This window comes from Trachypithecus francoisi, unplaced genomic scaffold, assembly GCF_009764315.1.
Source record: "Trachypithecus francoisi isolate TF-2019V2 unplaced genomic scaffold, Tfra_2.0 Lachesis_group15, whole genome shotgun sequence".
Classification (NCBI taxonomy): Eukaryota; Metazoa; Chordata; class Mammalia; order Primates; family Cercopithecidae; genus Trachypithecus; species Trachypithecus francoisi.
In genome coordinates this window covers 32,061,232-32,077,374 of record NW_022681460.1, presented here as the reverse complement: position 1 = coordinate 32,077,374, position 16,143 = coordinate 32,061,232, and the positions used below count along the sequence as shown (strand labels likewise).

The window sequence follows — 16,143 nt, the reverse complement described above, 5'->3', positions numbered from 1 at the left end:
ACCATTTTATGACTCCAGCAGCTTTTGTTCAAGATATGCTGATCTGTGCTGTGCTTGGCTATGATTCTTTCTTTTCTCCTGTGTCTCTAGGTTTTAGGGTAATAGTTTGCCCTGTGATCTGAATTCTCTGATGAGTCTTAGAAAAGTCATATATTTTTGGTTTGTTTAGCCCTTTTTCTTTTTTTAGGGTGGGAATGATGACTTGCAAGCTGTATTACATGTTGTAGCTGAAAACCAAAATCTGTGTTCTTAAAATTTATATATATCTGTTCTGTATTTCCTCATGATCACCTCTTTAATTACTTAATGAAAAAAATACAACAGTTTTTACCACTCCAGAAGCTTTTCTCAACTAGAACGTGCCTTAACCCTTAATGAATGTTAACTACTCATCATATACCCAAATTTACCTTTTTTTCCCTTATAAATAGTACTTTTATATTTTCATAAGCGGTAGACCAGATTCCTAATCTGTTCGATAGTATTTTTCTTTAAAAGTGATCAGAAAAATTCTTTTTTTGAAATTATAATTTCATTAATGGCATAGCAAATACCATATTTATAACCTGGGCAACGAACATCTCTGGAGCTTTAGGGATCAAATTTAATGAAACAATAGTAAGTACTAGGTTATTAAGGATGATTGGGAGGATAAGTGTCTTGTCGTTCTTTCTGATTAAGTCCAGGGTTTGGATGAGAACACTAAACTCAGGAGAATGTTCCCAGAGAGGTGGTATAACTTGTATGAAAAATTAGAGGCTGACGTGTATATTGTGGTGTTTAGGTGAGGGTAAAGGGATTGTGGCTAGAAAATGAAAAAAGGCTGAAGACTATAGAAATTTGTTATCATTGTAAAGTTTAGGTGGGGCAGAAAAAATATCTGAAGGTCTTGAAATCTGTAAAGTATAGATTTAATAATAATTTTATCTCATAGGAACTGTAACATATTGATAATGCCCAAAATCTTTAATAGGTTGTGGAAAAGTTTAACTTTTTTACTTAGGATATTCTATGTAATTAATGGCACCATTAAATATTAGTAGCATGCACCATTGGAGAATGAATGCTTTGTAATTGAATTCTCATCATAACCAATGCAATGGAAACATGTTAGACTAGGAGTTGAGCTCAACCAAGGTTTTAGTTCTCCTCTAAACCACTAATCACAGAGTAGGGATGTCTTTTTATTCTTTACTCTGCACCAGATGCCAGCCTGGAGATGCTCAACACTTCTTGAATGATGAAATGAGTAGATGGACTGACAGGTGAACCAGTAAACACGAATGGCTTTTTGTTTCTTTATATGTAAAGTAAGAAAGACGGACAAGGAATTCTGCTAGGTTATCTTTGAATTTCTTACCTATTTTTATGATAATACGTACTTTGGTACAAGTACCCTGAGAACTTCAAATTAAATTCTTTTGAAAGAAATAAAACATTTTGTTAAATACACATCTTTTAAATGCAAATTGAAAAGCAAGTGTCCTTGGATTTCAGAGGCTTTTTTTTTTTTTGAGATGGAGTCTCGCTCTGTCACCCAGGCTGGAGTGCAGTGGCGCAATCTTGGCTCACTGCAAGCTCTGCCTTTCGGGTTCACGCCATTCTCTTGCCTCAGCCTCCTGAGTAGCTGGGACTACAGGTGTTCGCCACCAGGCCCGGCTAATTTTTTATTTTTATTTTTATTTTTTTAGTAGAGACCGGATTTCACTGTGTTGGCCAGGATGGTCTTGATCTCCTGACCTTGTGATCCGCCCACCTCGGCCTCCCAAAGTGCTGGGATTACAGGCGTGAGCCACTGCGCCCGGCCTCAGAGGCTTTTTAATATAGATAAAATTTAAATTGAGTTCTTTAGCCAAGCTGAATAAATGTACAAGGTAAAAATGCAATCTCTTCATAAGTTTCACAGAGTAAACACTGGAAGCTACAATAATAAATATGTAAAGTTTTTGTTTTTATTACAAATGTAAAGGATTACAGGTAGTTTAACATTTGGAATGCAAGTATTAAAGTACTGTAATCAAGTTGGAAGAAGCAGTATAAATCTGAAATTTTCTCAGTAACCAGTTGAATACATTTAGACTAGAAAATGAATCATTTATTTCAGTTCAAAGTTGCAGTGTCTGAGTTGAACCACAGAAGGAATAAAAAACTCCCAATTTGTTTAAGAATAGCAGATAACTGAATTCCAAGTGATAGCCTGTGATTTTCAAGGCAGTCAGAAAAGTTTCATGGAAGCCAAGTGAAGGGAAAGCCAAATGTCAAATGTGGCATTCCTTCATTAAGTAAGCATTTATTGATAGATTGCAGTATTCTAGGCAGAGGGATTGAAGAAGGCCAACCATGATGACCTCTCTAAGTCTATTGAATTTGCCAGTAATACACTTGCACTAAGTGGTCCTAAGTGAGCCTAAATCTCAAGTCTGCTATTTTCTTAATGCCCATTTTCTTATCCAAATAACTTGTACATTAGGCTTGTAACTGCTTTACTTAGATGCTTATTTTCTATGCCTCTAAATATATATCATTGCTTTTAACCATTTTTATACTATGGAAAGGGATAGCCCGCTGCTGCAATGAGATTTGTGAACATATATTTTAAAAGAAATATATCAGCTAAACATCTGGTTTTGGACATACTCTGTATCCTCTCTTCCACTAATTTTTTTTTTTATTATTATACTTTAAGTTCTAGGGTACATGTGCATAACGTGCAGGTTTGTTACATATGTATACATGTGCCATGTTGGTGTGCTGTACCCATTAACTCGTCATTTACATTACGTATATCTCCTAATGCTATCCCTCCCTGCTACCCCCTCCTCACAATAGGCCCCGGCGTGTGATGTTCCCCTTCCTGTGTCCAAGTGATCTCTGTTGAATTCCCACCTATGAGTGAGAACATGCAGTGTTTGGTTTTCTGTTCTTGCAATAGTTTGCTGAGAATGATGGTTTCCAGCTGCATCCATGTCCCTACAAAGGACACGAACTCATCCTTTTTTATGGCTGCATAGTATTCCATGGTGTATATGTGCCACATTTTCTTAATCCAGTCTGTCACTGATGGACATTTGGGTTGATTCCAAGTCTTTGCTATTGTGAATAGTGCCGCAGTAAACATACGTGTGCATGTGTCTTTATAGCAGCATGATTTATATTCCTTTGGGTATATACCCAGTAATGGGATGGCTGGGTCAAATGGTATTTCTAGTTCTAGATCCTTGAGGAATTGCCTTACTGTTTTCCATAATGGTTGAACTAGTTTACAGTCCCACCAACAGTGTAAAAGTGTTCCTATTTCTCCACATCCTCTCCAGCACCTGTTTCCTGACTTTTTAATGATTGCCATTCTAACTGGTGTGATACGGTATCTCATTGTGGTTTTGATTTGCATTTCTCTGATGGCCAGTGATGATGAGCATTTTTCATGTTCTGTTGGCTGTATGAATGTCTTCTTTTGAGAAATGTCTGTTCATATCCTTTGCCCACTTTTTGATGGGGTTTGTTTTTTTTCCTGTCAATTTGTTTGAATTCTTTGTAGTTTCTAGATATTAGCCCTTTGTCAGATAAGTAGATTGCAAAAATGTTCTCCCATTCTGTAGGTTGCCTGTTCACTCTGATGGTAGTTTCTTTGCTGTGCAGAAACTCTTTAGTTTAATTAGGTCCCATTTGTCAATTTTTGCTTTTGTTGCCATTGCTTTTGGTGTTTTAGTCATGAAGTCCTAGCCCATGCCCATGTCCTGAATGGTATTACCTAGGTTTTCTTCTAGGGTTTTTATGGTTTTAGGTCTAACATTTGGGTCTCTAATCCATCTTGAATTAATTTTCGTATAAGGTGTAAGGAAAGGATCCAGTTTCAGCTTTCTACTTATGGGTAGTCAGTTTTCCCAGTACCATTTGTTAAATAGGGAATCCTTTCCCCATTTCTTGTTTTTGTCAGGTTTGTCAAAGATCAGATGGCTGTAGATGTGTGGTATTATTTCTGAGGGTTCTGTTCTGTTCCATTGGTCCATATTTCTGTTTTGGTACCAGTACCATGCTGTTTTGGTTACTGTACCCTTGTAGTATAGTTTGAAGTCAGGTAGCATGATGCCTCCAGCTTTGTTCTTTTGGCTTAAGATTTAAGATTGTCTTGGCAATGTGGGCTCTTTTTGGTTCCATATGAACTTTAAAGCAGTTTTTTCCGATTCTGTGAAGAAACTCATTGGTAGCTTAATGGGGTTGGCATTAAATCTATAAATTACCTTGGGCAATATGGCCATTTTCACAATATTGATTCTTCCTATCTATGAGCATGTATGTTTTTCCATTTGTTTGTGTCCTCTTATTTTACTGAGAAGTGGTTTGTAGTTCTTCTTGAAGAGGTCCTTCACATCCCTTGTAAGTTGGATTCCTAGGTATTTCATTCTCTTTGAAGCATTGCGAATGGGATTCATTCATGATTTGGCTCTCTGTTTGTCTGTTATTGGTGTATAAGAATGCTTGTGATTTTTGCACATTGATTTTGTATCCTGAGACTTTGCTGAAGTTGCTTATCAGCTTGAGGAGATTTTGGGCTGAGATGATGGGGTTTTCTAAATATACAATCATGTCATCTGCAAACAGGGACAATTTGACTTCTTCTTTTCCTAATTGAATACCTTTCATTTCTTTCTCTTGCCTGATTGCCCTAGCCAGAACTTCCAACACTGTGTTGAATAGGAGTGGTGAGAGAGGGCGTCCCTGTCTTGTGCCAGTTTTCAAAGGGAATGCTTCCAGTTTCTGATCATTCAGTATGATATCAGCTGTGGGTTTGGCATACATCGGTCTTACTATTTTGAGATACATTCCATCAATACCGAATTTATTGAGAGTTTTTAGCATGAAGAGCTGTAGAATTTTGTGAAAGGCCTTTTCTGCATCTATTGAGATAATCATATGGTTTTTGTCTTTGATTCTATTTATATGCTGGATTACATTTATTGATTTGTGTATGTTGAACTTCTTCCACTAATTTTTAAAGGTTTTCCTCATATAATCTACTTCTTCACTGTGGTTCATTTAATTTTTTCCTAATTGGAAGATAGCACAAAGAGTTGGCAGTATACATTTCTATGTGACTTTAAGCACATACAGAAATGTTGCAACTTCAGTCTGATTAGGAATAATGATAAAATAATATAAATATAAATAAGGAGTAAAATAAATTAGAAAATAAGGGGCTCCAAACCTCTTTAAAGTATTTTCCTTTTGTTATAACCCATTTTTTTCTTATATGAACTCATTTTTATGATATAGTCTTGTCGTTAGGGCAAATCATAGGCTTGAATTAAAAGATAAGTAGACACCACTTTATTTTTTTTAAGTTTTTGTCAGCCTCCATCTATTAACATATCTTTCCTTCCATTTCTCCAGCCTAGTGCCTTATAACAATAGGAGCTCTATAAATAGTACTTTTTTTTTTCTTTTTTCGGGGGCAGGGAGACAGTCTCACTCTGTTGCCTAGGCCGGAGTACAGTGGCACAATCTTGGCTCACTATAACCTCCACCTCCTGGGTTCAAGTGATTCTTATGCCTTAGCCTCCTAAGTAGCTAGGATTACAGGCATGTGCCACTACACCCGGCTGATTTTTGTGTTTTTAGTAGAGATGAGGTTTCCCCATGTTGGCTAGGCTGGTCTGGAACTCCTGGCCTCAAGTAATCCGCCTGGCTCCCAAAGTGCTAAGATTACAGGCATGAGCCACCACACCTGGCTATAAACAGCACTTAAATGGTGAGTTAGCACTTTCTTGTGAATTTCTGTATTACACTCTATTCTCGCCCTACTCTTTGCCTCCTGACCAGATTGATTCAGTAGCAGCTACTATTGAAGATAATTAACCTAGGAATGAAGTTGAATGGTCTCCCCTTGGTCTTCACTGATATCTTTGTGGGTGGCTCCCCCACTCAGCCTTCTCTGTTCCTACCCCAGCAGAAGGTTGGGACTTCTTTTTACAGCCTACAGAGGATGGATGTCTAGCTTCACCACTTGGCCTTTGCTGGTAGGGTTGGGGGTGGGCTGCTATTTTTTTCTGTGGTGTTTAGCTAGAGTGGAGTGGTTCTTGTTGAAAAGCTTCTGTCTTGGTAGGCTGGCCTACTTCCTGGATAAAGAGGGCATGCTTTTCGTGGGGCTTTTTTTTTTTACTCTGGGTCTCCTCCCATTGGTGTTTTTGGGTTGTTGGTGTCTCCAGTACCCAGTCTGAAATACATGAGACAAAAAGAAAATACATGAAACCAACCAACCAACCGAACAAACAAATACATGAGACAAAAAGAAAACCCATCATTTTGTTCCTTGGATCCTGAGCTCCCTTGTCAGACTGCACTTTCTCTCCATCTTCTGAAAACAGAAGTTTCGCAGGAACATATAATTTAATTTACAAAAGTTATATTATGCATAACCTAAGAACAGTTGACACTGTATTTGCTCACTAATTACTTGTTGAATTGAAATAAAGAATAGGTGCATATTTCTTGAGATGTTTGTATCCATCTAAGATCTTTGTGATTTGAGAAAGGAAGAGGTGAGTAAAATAAACACCTAAAGCAGTTCTACCACATTAATTTTCAAATCAACAATTTCTACATCTTTTAGTAAACAATTTATAATTTAGAGGAGGAAAGATAAAAAGTATTATATTGAACAATAACCTCAGTCTTTTAGGATTGTTACATGAAATTCATTTTGGATAATCATTTATCTTTTAATTCTTCTAGTGCTGTAGATTAAATGAGCCTGGTGTTGTATCACTAAACTATAGATCCTTTATGGAGCCAGTGGAGGCTTTCTCACTTATTTTGGTGCTGTCCCACACCCTGAAAGATGAAGGTTCAAATGCGTCAGGTGATCTTTTCACAAATGCAATTGGAGTGTTCAGTTTACATTTTTAAAAGTACTTTAAAAGTACTTTTACTTTCAGCTTGAGTCACTCTTCCCAGGCTTTATCTAGGTGGCTTCGGTTAGCTAGGGCTGTGTCCCATGATGTACAGTCCCTTTACACAATGTTGGAGATCAAACTTGGCTTCATGTCTTGCTTCATATTCCCACAGCCTCTCAGAGTCCTGTGGACGATGACTGAGGAGACAAACCATGCAAGCAACATACTTTTTAAAAAGTCAGTTTCAATAATGACTTAATTTTAAGTTATAATTTCATGGAACACTTTCATCACTTTCTGTTTCCCAGTATTTTACGCAGTTATTAATTAATCTAAGTAGTGTATCTTTGGGAGGTAAGACAGTTCTTTCCATTTTACAGATGAGGAAATCAAGAAAAGTCATTTAGTTTATGACTTATCCAAGAGCATTCAGTGAGTTGAGATTAGAAGTGGAACAACAGACCAAGATTGGAACTCTAAATGTTTTCTTTAACCACCATCCTGTGCTTAGCCCAATAGACCGTGCCAGTAACCAAATTAAATTTATTTATCTTTCACAGTGAGAACAAGGGGGAAAAAAGATTATCCAATTAGAATTTTGTTATAGACAAGGTCTGTAAATATCTAATTTTTCAGTCTGATGCATCAAGAATGTTAAATCATTATCATATCTCCTCTTTCATATGTAGCATAATAGAAAGCCCATAATACAAGATGATAATTAAAAAAAATACTGTTATTAAGAAATATGATAGTTATTTGAAAATAAATAATTCCATTTAATTTTTTACAATGTAAAGAAAAATATGATATGTACATAGCAAACATAAATATAGTACATATACTTTTCATTAGATACATTCTATATCTGCACTTCATACATTATACATACACAATGTAAGACACTGAAAATTTGGGATAGGTTTATAAACTATCGATGCTACCACATGAAAGAATACTGTTGTGTGAAATAATTGGAGTTTGGGAACAGGCTTATTTAATTTTCATCTTTGCCTTCCCCATTAGTTTAAATGTATTTAAATATTTATCTAAATACAGTGTCAGATTGGGCTGCTATAATAAGAATACCATAGACTGGGTAACTTAAACAACAGGTATCTACTTTCCCTGGTTTTAGAGGATGAGAAGTCCAAAATTAGGGTGCCAGCATGGTCAGGTTCTGGTGAGGCCCTCTTCCTGGTTTCCATATGGCGGCCTTCTTGTTGTATCCTCACATGGCAGAGAGAAAGGAAGCAAGTGTTACTGAGTCTCATATAAAGGCATTAATCCCATCATGAGGATTCTACCCTCATGACTTAATTGCATCCCAAAGGTCCCGCCACCTCATACCATCTCTTTGAGGGTTAGGGTTTCAACACATGACTTGGGGAACACATAACATATAGATATAGTTTCTTTTTAGAGTAGTTTGTTTCATGTTGGGAAAAAGTTACTTAAAATTAAGGGCCTAAATTCTAGATACATCTCTTAGTCTGCTAAATATATTGATTATGGAAGCACATTTGTAGGATTGTCTTTGAGAGTTAGCATCCTGACATTGCAATTCATTTGTATTGTAGCATCATCATGGAGATTTCTTTTGTGCTTTTTCCTTTTCACACTTTATCCTATTCCTGAGATTCTCTTTTTGCACTCTATTAAAATTCAAGTCAACATCAGGTAAAGCTGGATCATAATGTATTGCTTTTTCAGACAGCGGCTTCTGTTTTTCACATTGAATATTTTCTTTAAAATGACTCAGTTTGAAGTGATACCAAAGAAGTTTAAAATTAGAGATCATCGCTCAGTTATCTAAGATTAGGAATGCCTATAATAAAACTAAAGTATTATCAAGCACACCGCCTTGTGCTTACAGTCCTAGCATTTTGGGAGGCCAAGGTAGGAGGATCACATGAGGACAGGAATTTGAGTCCAGCCTAGTGGGCAACATGGTGAGACTGTATCTCTACAAAAAATAACCAGAAAATTGGGCATGGTGATATGTGCCTGTAGTCTTAGCTACTTGGAAGACTGAGGTGGGAGGATCACCTGAGTCCAGGAATTCAAAGCTGCAGTGAGCTATGATCACACCACTGCATTCCAATCTGAAGGACAGAGTGGGACCGTATTTTTAAAAAACAACACAACCTATTTATTATACATTTTATTTCCCAAGTCCAAATTAATTATTCCTATGTTTGAAGTCCCATAGTATTTGATTATTAGCATATATTTTATTTTGCCTTGTATTGTATGAGCTGTTTACTTAATCCTCACAGAGTGTAATAAAGTGCTTTACACTTTGCCTATTCTCAAGTACATGTTTTAGATTAAATTTATCCCCCTAAAGAAAAGATCAGCATGCGACCCCTTTCTGATATCTGGTCCGTTAGTGTGGATATGTTGATTTTGTTTTTATTCCAGCTTGCTTCTCTTTAGACTATCAAACTATAGATTCATTTTTAGTTTTACTTTCCGTTAATAGTGTATTCACCTAGTTAGATTGTTTTCCCAGTAGTCTTTTAATTTCTCATGGTAAAAATAGATTATCATTTCTCAATTACTTCTAAATATAAATTCCATTCTAATAAATGCCATTTAGATATCCAGTCCAACTGTAACAGTGCCTACCACACAGTAGGTGCTCAAAAAATGAATAAATGGATGAATGAGTGAACTAACGAATGTTCCTTGCCGCCTGTCCATTTAATAGTTTATTCATGTAGGTATTTATCAGTATGGCTGCTATGTTCATATATTTGCAGTTGCTAAAAATTCTTAAACTCCTTAGTGGTAAAGGCTGACTCTCTGCAAGTGGGCCTGAACATGTTACCTCAAACCTATTAATTTAAGATGTAGCAAGTTAATATTATCCAAAGTAGATTGATAGTCTAAGACCCACTAAGAATTGCATGGAATTGTTATATAGATTAAATGAGGTATAATGTGTGTTTGTAAAGGGAGTCTATGTAACTGTAAAGTACTACACCAAGGTTAGTTTGGTTAAGCACACTTTTATTAATATGAAACTAATAATATGTGTTGTAGTTATGTTGTAGTTACTAACTATATTTCTTAGAATATGCAATGTACGTTTGAGCAAATAGACTGGATTATATAAATTGTCAAGATTGGAACTAAGCTCTTCAGGAGTATCTAATTCTTGGTAAGGTGTCTTTAGGTGTTCCTAAATAATTGGAGGATGTAATTATGAGAAAATTTATAAATGAATAATAACTAAGTATGTACTGTTGACAGATCGTTATTGAAAAGCAGATTTCTAGATGTCGGCACTACAACTTAAAAGTGAAGCTTTTTATTTTGAATGAAATATTAGTAGTTAGGGTTTATTTGTACAAAATATTCAAAGACTGGATGTTGAAAGATTAAACTTGTCTCTAGAGATTATTTAAGAACAAGACTAGATTTTCTGTTCATTTGAAATTAGAAATGAAGGAAACAAGTAAAATGGTTTATAGTTGAAAATGTATTGTGAATTGGAAAGGATGTTCAGTTCCACTCAAGAAAACATTTAAGTCCATTAGTAGTATCTGGCCTTTTAATTTTAAGCCAAAAACAATTTACTAAGGATAGTCTAACTTTAAAAAAGTCACTGTGAAATATGTTTCTTGGTTTACAGTTTTGAGCGTTTGGAAAGCTATATAATTTTTTTCTTACCTCATACAAAAAGAGAGCATTTATCTTTTTTCTATATAATTTTCTTTTCACTGGTGTCATTTTGTTATGCTCCTTGCATTTGTACAATAGGATAGTACAAAGTACTGTGGTCTTATTATTCAATGGAAATGTGGCCTTTCAGGGATCATTTGCTGTCTAGAAGTCTATTTACCAGTAGTTATGAACAGGTTGTGCTTCACTGTTAGGTTGATGTGGTTGCAAGGCAGCATTTTAAAAAGAGAAGAGTTTTAAGTATCATGCTTGGAAAAGATCTGAAGGACAATTAAAATCTAATGTCTAATAACCATTTTAATGCAGATATCATTTTAAAATTGTTTATATTTTGTTCCCTTTCTTTGATATAATAAGTCCGTTAGTCATGATTTCTTTTAAGAACCTACTTAGGATTTTAGGCAGATAAAGGCAGTTGTCTTAACCTCTAGACAACATATAGTATATTTAAATACATATGTATGATAAAGCCTTGCAATTTTAGATCAGACCCTTTTGGAAGTCTAGATGTGGTCTGCACACTGGTTGAGTAGAAATTCACTTTTTTTGTTAGTTTGTTTGTTTGAGAGATGGGAACTTGCTATGTTGCCCAGGGATCCTCCAGGCTCAGCTTCCGGAGTATCTGGGACTGTAGGTGCAGTCTACTGCGCCCAGCTCCCAAGTTCATTTCTGTATTGACTTTGTAGAGCAACTTGCTTAACAAATTGATAATTATACATACATTTCAAAAAATATGTTTAGCCTTGCTAAGAGAAAAACAAAATCTTTCAAAGAATCATTAAGCAATTTCAATTGCATTTGTTTATATACAAACAATATACTGTTTATATTGTCTAGCATAACTTCTTTGTATATGCTCGTTTTAGTAACAGTACAAGGCTGAATGAGGGAAACATATAATAGAGAAATGGCAAGCTGACTGAAAGATATAGTTAAAATAGTTTCTTAATTCTGTTTGTACTTTCCAATATGGTAGCCACTAATGATGTATAGCTGTTGAGCTAGACTGCAGTGAGATGTGCTGTAAGTATAAAATAACACACCACATTTTGAAGACTTGATGCAAAAAGAAAGAATGTAAAATATCTCACTAATAACTGATATGTACTGCTATGTTGAAATAATGTTTTAGAACATACGGTTAAATAAAACGTATTATTAAAATTCATCTTTTTTTAATATGACTACTAGGAAATTTAAAATTATATATGTGCTTGTATTTCTAGATAGCACTATTAAACAGCACTGATCTGTATGATCTTAAACATTGCAATTATATATTGGATAACTGCAGCTTTAGCTTGTGTTCGAGAAGGAGTTCAGATGTTGTACCTGTTTTGGCCGCATTTTCCTTCTTTGTATTCTTCTCTCACTTAGCCTCGGTCCAGTTTGAGAGCTGTTAGTGTTCCAGCATAAGATTCTCTTCTTAATCCTCTTTTTTTTTTTCTTCTTTTTTTTTTTAAGACTGAGTCTCACTCTGTCATCCATGCTGGAATGCAGTGGCGCAATCTTGGCGCACTGTAACCTCCACCCCCCCGGGTTCAAGCGATTCTCCTGCCTCAGCCTCCTCAGTAACTGGGATTACAGGCGTGTGCCACCACGCCTGGCTAATTTTTGTATTTTTAGAGGCAGGGTTTCACCATGTTGGTCAGACTGGTCTCGAACTCCTGACCTCGTGATCCGCCCACCAAATTGCTGGGATTACAGGTGTGAGCCACCGCACCCGGCCAATCCTCATAATATTTTAAGATGATTTCATCTTCCTTCCTCTGGAGGTCACAGACATTGGCAAGTCATTCCCTAAGTGAATATGAATAATATTATGTGTTTTGAAGCAGTGAAATCTGTGGTCTAGCTACCTTTCAGATTCCCCTTTTCTCTCAGAGGAAGGCTTTTGCCTGCATAGTAGTATTGTCACAATCTGTAACTTATAGTTCAGATTCAAAAACCCCTTTTCTTACTGGAAAGCATATACAACAACAGAGAAAATAAAAATAAATAAAAAAACAGCATAAATGCCATTTTTAGAAGGCAAAAAAAAAAAAAAAAAAAAAAAAGTCTACAAACCCCAAAGTGCTGCTTAAAGTGATTGAAACCCAGCAGAGAGGTGAAACAGCACTGGGGGCAGGGAGCTGAGAGGCCAGCGTGGTGACAGATTTCAGAACGCACCAGCACTAAGGAACTACCTAAAGGCCTGGCACCAGCCCTAAAGACCAAAGGCTGGAGCTGGTGCCACCATGGTCAAAACTGAGATCTGGCATTAGGCAATAGCCACTTAGTCAGGGGAAGGAGGAGAGAGAAACAGAAGGTGTGGGACAGTATCTAGTAGGATCAGACCTCAGCCGGCAAACAGAAATACATTTTCTGAAGTTCAGGTGTCATCTTGGAGAGTAGGCCTGTTACTCTTGGGACAGTGGTCAGTGAGGTAACTAGGCAACTAGGAGCTAAGGTGGCTGCAGAAGCTCTCCTGGACCTAGTGATGCAAAAAACTAATTTGAAAAAGATAGTTTCACACTGTGGCATGGAAAAGAGAGCTCTTGAAGATTGGAAAAGGCTGCCTTTATCCCTCCTTCCCCCAGTCCTTCCCTGTCTGGAACCTCCTACCTGGTCCAGGAAAATCTAATCTATTCAGCCAACTTTGTAACCATAAGTTACAAAGTGTATTCATATGACATCAGTTCAAACATACTATTAAAACAGAAGAAAAACACATGAGAAAGAAGCATACTGGCAGATTAATTCTTTCCTAGTCCACTCATCGAACCTGAGTGCACTAGTGCTTCTGCTTGTCTACTTAGATCTTGATTTTTTTGGTTTCTTTTATTAAAACATAATATTTTGAAGAGTAGAAACTATTGTTCCAGCACAAAATGTAGTATCTACATCCTAGAAGGCCTTTTATACTTTAAGATGGTGTAAATGCTTGGGTAATAGCATTTATCATGATTGGAAAAGGATTGCCATCAGTCTCTCTAGAGTAGGAAAAAGTGGTCTCAGAATGGTGGAATTTTTAGTTTGCCTTTTTTTTTTTTTTTTTTTTTAAATGTTAGGGAAGCTATGAAGTGTACTTATTATTGCCAAATTCACCTGCTGAAGGCTACTTTATGCATAGTGTGTGGCATTCATCCATGAGTTTCAGGTAGGGAAACAGGCACTGACATGAAGGATCCCAGACAATTTGCGGATCCCAGACAATTTGCTGACTTTGAAGCATTAAATGGGTAGTTACTTGTTCAATTTTTTCTGCCTCTTAGGAGACTTTTCACAGGTTGAAAGCACGAAGAACCAAGTGTAATAATAGTGTTCACATCTTTTCTAGATAGCATACTCCTTTCAGATGAAGGCTCAAGACCTGCATACTCACTCCCCCGCCCCACCCCCCACCCCCAAAAGAATAAAAACATACTCCAAATTGCATGTGATTTTAGGTGGTTTGAAGATCCTCTAAAGCTTCTCCATGGGCCCTGAGTTAATAACTCCCATTTAAAAGAGTATACTTTTTTTTTTTTCTTCTCACGGTGGAATCTTTTGGACTTCCTAGAGGGTCAGTAAGGCAGGCTCTGGATTTCTGATGTCATCTTTTCAGTTGTTATATTTAAAATTGGACTTATAATTTACTCGTCTTATTGACTGATACAATAAAATGTAAATGATTATTAGTGTTTTGCTTATAAATTGCTTGACTAATTTTTGCCTACTATCTAAAACATTTGCCAAAATTTCTCAAAGAACCAGTGCTAAGCTTAATTTATCACATTAAGCTTGATTCATCACCTTTTTCCTCTTTATTGACTTCTCTTTGTGTAGTCATTGATTTAACAACAAGTATTTTAATGTCTTCGTTGTTTGAGGAAGAATTGGCAGACCTAAATATATACCAGTTTCTTATTATTTAGAGTTATAGAGTAATGATTCATGTGATAGGTTCTTGCTAGTTTTTAAAGTATATATCTAAAACCATTTATGAGTTAATTTTTATGTAGGTAATTTAATTCCAAAAACTGTGTCAGGCTGAGTTAAAGAAGTTACAAAACATTTATTTGTGTCTTTTAGACATAAGTTGTTTCACTTTATTCTAAGCTTCCTTGATATTTGCTTAAGTTACATTTTTATCTTGCAAAATAGTTGGAAACAAACATGCCATTTTCAGGTATTATAGTAGAATTCTATTTTGAAAAAGTACTAGTCGAAAGAGGCTTTTTTCTAACTTTCAGATTGCTGCTTGGAACCCTTTAAATTACAGAATCATATTAATGTGCCTTTTTTACCTGATACCTGACAAGGAATCTATTCATGCTGTTTCTTATTTATAGTGCCAATTCTTTGTATCCCTAAGTTATTTATATGAAATAGATAAATTTACAGTGTCTTTTTTTCTTCTCACTAGCCATGTGTTTTATCTAATAGTAAAGATTATACCTTGAAAAATAAAATACAGAGGCACCTCTATTTTCTTGTAAAATGTACCTGATCTCAGAGACAACACCTTGCTTTACCTCATTTTACCACCAAATACAGAGTTATTTCTTTTCTACTGAAAAAAGCACTTCAATGCATTAATGACATACTTATCCCATTGATGCATATTCATTCTAAGGCTTATCTCATGATGCTTGCTTGCTGATGATGATTTGCTCATCTTAATTTTTTTTTAAGTCATGAGAACAACTTTTGTGTTTTTGGAGTCAAGGAATATTGGCAGATTCAGTCCCTGCTTGTCTTCTTAACTGAAGTCTCTTTATTGTTGGGATCTCTTATGGTATTCTACTGATTTCTCTTTCCTTCTCTACTTTCCATTCTGCCTACTCCCTTCCAAATAATTCACATCTAAGACTCCTGAAACAGAAGTGTTAGTCTTAGGCTCCTTTACATATCAACACCATTTTGAGTATCACCTGCTAGAAATTGAAAGGAGGCTCTGAGTTTGTGAGTTCCACAGTAATAACAACCAAACTTCAGAAAATGAAGTGGAAAATTTCAGTTTGATCATAGCAATAAATTCACTTTGTCTCTACTGACCATAGTCATAATATTTGCAAAGTGATGTTTCTTGACTCTTATACCACAGATGACTTCAGATGTGTTAGTACCAGCTAAGAATGTAATACCACAGCATTTAAAAAATTTGCATGAATCTTGGGTTTCTTTTTCTAACGCTAAATTAAGGAAGAATTTTAGGAAGCTGTTAAGCTTCTTCATTACATATTTCTATTTATGCTTCATCTCTTATCTCATTTATAGGAATCCTTCCTTAAATTTCCCTAAGACCAGGTAATCTTTATCTTGTTCAGATCATGTTAGAACTTTAGCTGTCAGTTTTGGTTTTGCATATCAAAATATTTTAGGGAAAAGTAATCTACATGTAAGTTTGCTTCATATTCTTTCACTAAAAAATCTGTATTACATTTCTGAAGTATATTTTAGACTGACATTATACCACTGGTTAGTTTTTCTACAAGGAGATATGTGTTATTTTTTGTTTGTGTTGCTTTTTCTTATTTATCAAGCAACCATTGATCACCTGCCATGTGTCAGGCACTATGCTTAGAGGCTTGGGATT

At 35.8% G+C, this 16,143-nt stretch overlaps 1 protein-coding gene and 1 non-coding gene across 4 annotated transcripts in view; both read left to right on the top strand.

Annotated features, from left to right (window-relative positions):
• RNGTT (RNA guanylyltransferase and 5'-phosphatase) overlaps positions 1-16,143 on the top strand; it is a 332,775-nt gene that overhangs the window by 223,058 nt on the left and 93,574 nt on the right. The gene's annotated exons all lie outside the window — the stretch shown is intronic.
• On the top strand, positions 6,932-7,120 carry LOC117098148. The gene has a single exon (XR_004443205.1). It is a non-coding gene; the product is annotated as a small nucleolar RNA SNORA73 family (small nucleolar RNA).